We start from the raw sequence: 6,917 nt of genomic DNA, 5'->3' as shown, positions 1-6,917 counted from the left end.
ACAATTCTCCAAGAGAAGTAGAGGTCCGGCCACCACCACCAAGCTCCAAGGGATGCAAGAAACAAAACCACCTTTCTCTCCTTCTTCTCCTAGCTAGAACCGGCCATCATCAAGAGCTCCAAGAGAGGTTGCCGCTGGCCATAAGAAGAAGAGAAGAGGAAGAAGCTAGGGCCGACCACCAAGGAGGAAAAGAGAGGAGAAGAATAATAGAGTTTTTCACCCGTGAAGGCACCTCTACCCCCTCTTTTATAATCCTTGGTCTTGACAAATAAGGAAATTTTAATAAAAAATTCCTTAATTCTTTTGTCATAAAAAAGAAAAATTATTTTAATTAAAAAACAATTTTCTTCTTTTAATAAAAATGGCCGGCCACTTCTAATTCCACAAAATAAGGAAAATTTAATTCACACAAGAATTAAAACTTCCTAATTTGTTTCTAGAAATTTATAAAAATTTCTCCAATAATTTTTATCCCTTCATGATTGGTTAATAAAAAGGAAATTTTATAAATTAAAATTCTTCTTCTAAACATGTGGATAATTTCCAAAAGGAAAGTTATCTCTAAAAATTAAAATCTCTTTTCAATCTACAAATAAGGAAAGATATCAAATCTTTTCTTAATCTTTTGTAGAAACTAATAAAAGAGAATATTTAATTTTTAAACTTCTCTTTTAAATTATTATCATGGTCAAAAAGGAAAGTTTTTCTTAAAAATAAAATCTCCTTTCAATCTACAAATAAGGAAAGATTTCAAATCTTTTCTTAATCTTTTGTAGAAAGCTTTAAAAGGAAAGATTTAATTTTTAAACTCTCTTTTAAAACTATGATATCCACATAAGAAATTATTTTAATAAAAAATCCTTTTTAATATGATGTGGCCGGCCACCTAAACTTGGGCTCCAAGCTATTGGCCGGCCACCTTAAGGCAAACCTTTAGACTTAGCCGACCCTAAGCTTGAGCTTCAAGCTTAGCTTGGCCGGCCCCTATTGGTTGGGTAAGAAGGTGGGTATGTGGTGGGTATAAATCTCTATATACAAGAGGCTACGATAGGGACCGAGAGGAAGAATTGGTTTTGGTCTCCCGATGAAATTAAGCTTCCCGTGTTCGCCCCGAACACACAACTTAATTCCATCAATAATAATTCATTCCACTAAAGAACTATTATTGAACTACCGCACCAATCCCAAATTATATTTTGGGCTCCTTCTTATTATGAGTGTGTTAGTCTCCCTGTGTTTAAGATGTCAAATGCCCACTAATTAAGCGAGTTACTGACAACTTATTTAATTAATATCTTAGTCCAAGAGTAGTACCACTCAACCTTATCGTCATGTCGGACTAAGTCCACCTGCAGGGTTTAACATGACAATCCTTATGAGCTCCTCTTGAGGACATTCTCAACCTAGATCACTAGGACACAGTTTCCTTCTATAATCAACAATATACACTATAAGTGATATCATTTCCCAACTTATCGGGCTTATTGATTCATCGAACTAAATCTCACCCATTGATAAATTAAAGAAATAAATATCAAATATATGTGCTTGTTATTATATTAGGATTAAGAGCACACACTTCCATAATAACTGAGGTCTTTGTTTCTTTATAAAGTCAGTATAAAAGAAATGACCTCTAATGGTCCTACTCAATACACTCTAAGTGTACTAGTGTAATTATATAGTTAAGATAAACTAATACCTAATTACACTACGACCTTCCAATGGTTTGTTCCTTTCCATTATGGTCGTGAGTTACTGTTTATAATTTATAAGGTACTGATAACATGATCCTCTGTGTGTGACACCACACACCATGTTATCTATAATATAAATTAATTGAACAACTACATTTATCATAAATGTAGACATTTGACCAATGTGATTCTTATTTCTAGATAAATGTTTATACCAAAAGCTAGGCTTTTAGTATACACTCTAACAATCTCCCACTTATACTAAAAGACTAAGCTGCCATATCTGCTGCCATACATCTGATTCCCAACCCTTCAATATGTCCATCAAAAGCTCTCGCCTTAAGGACCTTAGTGAAAAGATCTATAGGTCATCATCTGATGCATTCTAGGCGGCAACAACTTCTCCTCGTTTATACGATTTCTTGTATTGGGTAGTACTTGCGCTCTATTGTGTTTACTTGCCTTATAGACTCATGGTTTCTTCGAGTTTGTTACTGCACAATTATTATTATAATAAATTGTAATAATCTTTGGACAAACTAGAAATCATATCTAAGTCTATCTTGAGGTAATTAAGTCATTTAGCTTTTATGGTTTCCTCAGAGGCTTGCCATATACTAAGCTTCTATGGTGGAGTCCAGAAAAACACCTATGCTTATCACTCTTCCATAGTTATGACTTTACCTCCTAAAGTAAACACAAAACCCCGAGGTTGACTTATTATTGTCCCTATCCGATTGGAAGTCAAAATCCATGCAACCCACAGGGACCAAATTAACTGCCTTGTAAGCTAGCATATAATCTCTAGTTCCTCTAAGGTACTTTAATATATGCTTTACTGCAGTCCAATGTCCTTGTCTAGGGTTACTTTGATATCTGCTAACTATGCCCTTGGCAAAACAGATTTCTGATCTCGTGCATAGCATACATTCGGTTGTCTAACTGCCGAACCATAAAGAACTGCCTACATGTTCTCAATCTCCTTTGATGTCATCGGAGACATCTCTTTAGATAAAGACACTCCATGCTTAAAAGGTAAGAAACCTTTCTAGGAGTTTTGCATACTTAAAATGAGCAAGGATTTTTCCGATGTATCAAGCTTGGGATAAGTAAAATATATTTTTTTTCTTGCGATCCCTTATTACTTTGATCTCAAGAATATATACATTCTCCCAAGTCCTTTATATCGAATTGTTTGGACAACCATACCCTTACTTCTGACAACATTTTGATATTGTTTCCAACTACCAAAAATGTTATCTACGTATAGTACAAGAAATACCACCACGCTTCCATCACACCTTTTGTATACACAAGACTTATCCGGTTACTAAATCCATAGATCTGGATTACTTTGATAAACTGGATGTTCCAAGACCTTGAAGCTTTGCCTCAGTCCATAGACTGATTGAGCTTGCACACAAGATGCTCTTAGCCCTTTGCAATGAACCCTTCTGGCTGCTTTATATGGATGCTTTCTTCAAGACTTCCATTAAGGAATGCTGTCTTGACATCCTCTTGCCAAATAGATAAAAGAATCCGGATAGACTTAAGCATGACTACCAGTGAAAAAGTTTCCTTTTTCATCAAGCCTTGCTTTGAAAGTTACTACCTTCCTGTCTATCCCTCTTTTCCTATTATAGACCTTTTTACACCCAACGGCTTTTACACCATTTGGTGATTCTACAAGCTTCCAGATTTTATTAGAATACATATATTCTAATTCTTTTATTCATTACTCTTTGCCAAGATGCTGCATCTTTATCTTGGAGTGCTTCATCATATGACCGGAGATCAGGTTCATGTCCTCCAGGGATCGAGTCCAAAAACTCTCCCAAAACATGAACCTATTTAGGTTGCATAACAACCCTCCCACTACAACAAGACACTTTCTGTAATTGTGTATCAATTTGTGATACGTGTTGTAGTTTTCTTGTGGTATCTCATCTTGTACAGTTGGTACTAGGTTAGACATGTCCTTTATTATTTCCTTAAGAACAAATTTACTTATGAGCACGTGACTCATTATATAGTCCTTTTCTAAAAAATCAGTCATTGATGCTAACAATGACCTTCTGATTTTTAAGACTATAAACCTACTTTTGTTTATCTAGGATAACTTACAAACAAGTGAACTCCTATCCAACTTATCATTGTCTCTTTTTAACATATGTGTTGGATTACCCAAATCCGAATATGCTTCAAAATAGGTTTTCACCTATTCAGCAATTCTATATGAGTAGAGAGTTCTAACTTGGAAGGTACTATGTTCACTTTCGTTTTCAGAGTTTATCCTTAAAACAAATTTGGTAATTTTCTGAATAACTCATCATCTATCTAATTATTTCATAAGAGTCCTTTACCTTCTTTCTACTACACCATTCTGTTGGGGTGTACCAGGTGCAGTTAGTTGGGATTGAATCCCTACTTTTGATAAGTGACTCCTAAATTCTCCCAAGAGGTACTTGCCACTACGATCTTACCATAGTGACATTTACTTTAACATTTCTCCGCATCAGCCTTGTACTCTTTGAACTAATCAAAGTACTTAGTCTTGCGGTACATTAAGTAAATTTATTTGTATCTTGAATAGTTGTCTATAAAATAGACGAAATATTCAATACTACCTCTTGTTTGGATAGTCATAGGATCACACAAATCAGAATGAACCGATTTCAACATATCTTTGACTCCATACCCTTGGACTTAAAAGCTTCTTGGTTATTTTCCTTCCAAGTAAGACTCGCAGGTTGGAAAGATTCCCAGTTGGAAAGATTTCCACTACCAATGAATCCTACTTAAGTATAACCTAGCTTTAGGTGCCAAAGATATAATTGGTTCATTTCCGAAGGTTGCTTTCTCTTAAAATTAGAAGATGTGTTACTAATTTCCATTTGTTGCATCGTGAGAGTTATTGGATTATAAATTGTCAACCATCATACCAGAATAGATAACTTCCCTATTTTTCTTGATAACAACTTTGTTATCAAAATAGACACAATATCTATAATAGTTTAGAAACTGAAATCAGGTTCTTTCTAAACTTGGTACGTAAAGATAATTACTTAAAATCCATATTTTATTCTTATCAAAGGATAAACATCTCCCACTGCAATAGCTACCACTTTTACAGTAGTGCCCATGTGGACGGTGATTTACCTTTCATTTAGTTGTCGGGTTTCCTGGAACCCTGCAATGAATTGCAGACATGATTAATGGCATCTTGTATCTACACTCCAAGTTCTGGTAGATAACACCACTAGGCATGTTTCAACTAATGAATTAAATACACCTAAATTGTTCTTAGTTCTAAGAAGACAGTCTACCTTAATGTCCAAGTCCTATTTCCAATCATTACAATTGGGACTACTAAGTCTTTTCTATAGTATGACTACTAGGGATTGACAAACATCCTAAGAATCTCAAAAATATTTGGTCAAGATCAACTCCTTAAAATCTCCATGAATTTTGTGTATACAAAATCGAAGAGGAGATTTTATTCATTAATTTTATTATCTCGTCAACTTTACTTTATAACGAATAAAATTAATAGTTGATCTGTCTTTGATAAAATATTTGGTCAAAACTCTTTGAATTTAAAATAACATTGATTCCTCAAACAATATTATTTAAATTTACCAACACCTCAAACACCGTGAATTTTGCATGTCACGTTAGTGTGGACGTATACAAATTCATCATTTGTAAGAGGAGGGTTTTACCCATTGACTATCTTGTCAATATAACTTTTTGACAAATAAAATTACCTCAAACACCATGAATCTTGTATGTCACGTTAGTGTGGACGTATACAAATTCAAACATTTGTAAGAGGGGTTTATTAATTTTATTATATTGCCAATCTAGTTTTATGACAAATCAATAGTTGATTTCCTTTTGGTCACACAAGTGATAGTAGTGACTCCGTTGGGGAGGATACTATTAAATGTGTCTAAGTGTATATCATTACTTGACACTAAGTCCATTAATAAGATTATGCCCCTTCCGTTGGGGAAGATCACACGCTCTTAATTAACTTCCTATAGTCATCAAAAAATGGAAGTCTGTTCTAGTGATCCACAAACAAGCTCATCCGTTAAGGAGGAAGGCACTCAGAGCCAACGCGCAAGCTTGTTTGCATCACTTACAAACCAGTAATGGAGACCATGGGATTTACTTAAAAATCCCTCTCCCACTTAGTTATTTATAAATAAGGAATTTTAACTATGCTAGCCTACTAAATATGCATACTAACAAGCACACACAACACAGCATAAAAAGCAATAAATAGAAAAACTAATTTTCAACTATTATGGCTTTTATCTATTGTTGTCCTCCGTGTGTCACCAACCCTAGCTGCTGCCATCTTTGGCCACTGCCACCGGGTCTAGTTGTCGGATCCATCTTGCTCCTTATTCCGCTGCACCTCTGGTCCTTAAAAGGTTCCACGCCTTGCAAGACTCGATCCGCGACATAAATAGAATTTTACATTTTTCGATCCTATATTCCTCGAAGGAATGTACATGTATCTAGATCAAAAAATAAAATCCTAATAAAACTAAATACAACTCCTGCTGTATTTTATAATACAATCATGCACACACAATAAAATGCCCTTGACATGTCCAAGGGTCCAATCACACACATAATAACTATAAGTCATAATAGTTGGATCCTGCATCCACAAAGTTAGCACATCCTACTATTAATCTGCCTAAATTATGTATGACATGTGCATAATTAAACTAATACCAAATACACAGAGGCAATACCCTAGCTCTGATACCAATTGTTGGTTGCTCCTCAGAAAACCTAGAGGTTCCACTGTACAAAAATTTTGTACAAAGGTCTGAATCTTTTCCTAGCTACCATGTGTTCTTTTAAATTAAATTTTGGATCGCCTGCGGAACTTAACACGTTTGATCCAAAACTTAATCTATTTGTTCTTTAAGGTTTAGACTTGGATCTCCTGCGGAACTTAACACGTTTGATCCAAATCACCTAAGTTATTAATTCCATTAAATATTAATTTCCATAATTGGTTCCCAGTACTGACGTGGCGAGGCACATGGCCTTCTTGGATATGGGAACAACCACCACCGACTAGACAAAACCTTTTATGGAAAGCTAATATTTAATTTCCTAAAATAACTTTAGGTCAACCAAAAAGAACAATCAAATCACAAGGAAAATAAAAATAAAAGAACACAACTTCGAAAA

Source organism: Zingiber officinale, chromosome 7B, assembly GCF_018446385.1.
Source record: "Zingiber officinale cultivar Zhangliang chromosome 7B, Zo_v1.1, whole genome shotgun sequence".
In the NCBI taxonomy this organism is placed as follows: Eukaryota; Viridiplantae; Streptophyta; class Magnoliopsida; order Zingiberales; family Zingiberaceae; genus Zingiber; species Zingiber officinale.
The sequence above is the reverse complement of the archived record's forward strand: the minus strand, read 5'-3'. Positions refer to the sequence as shown.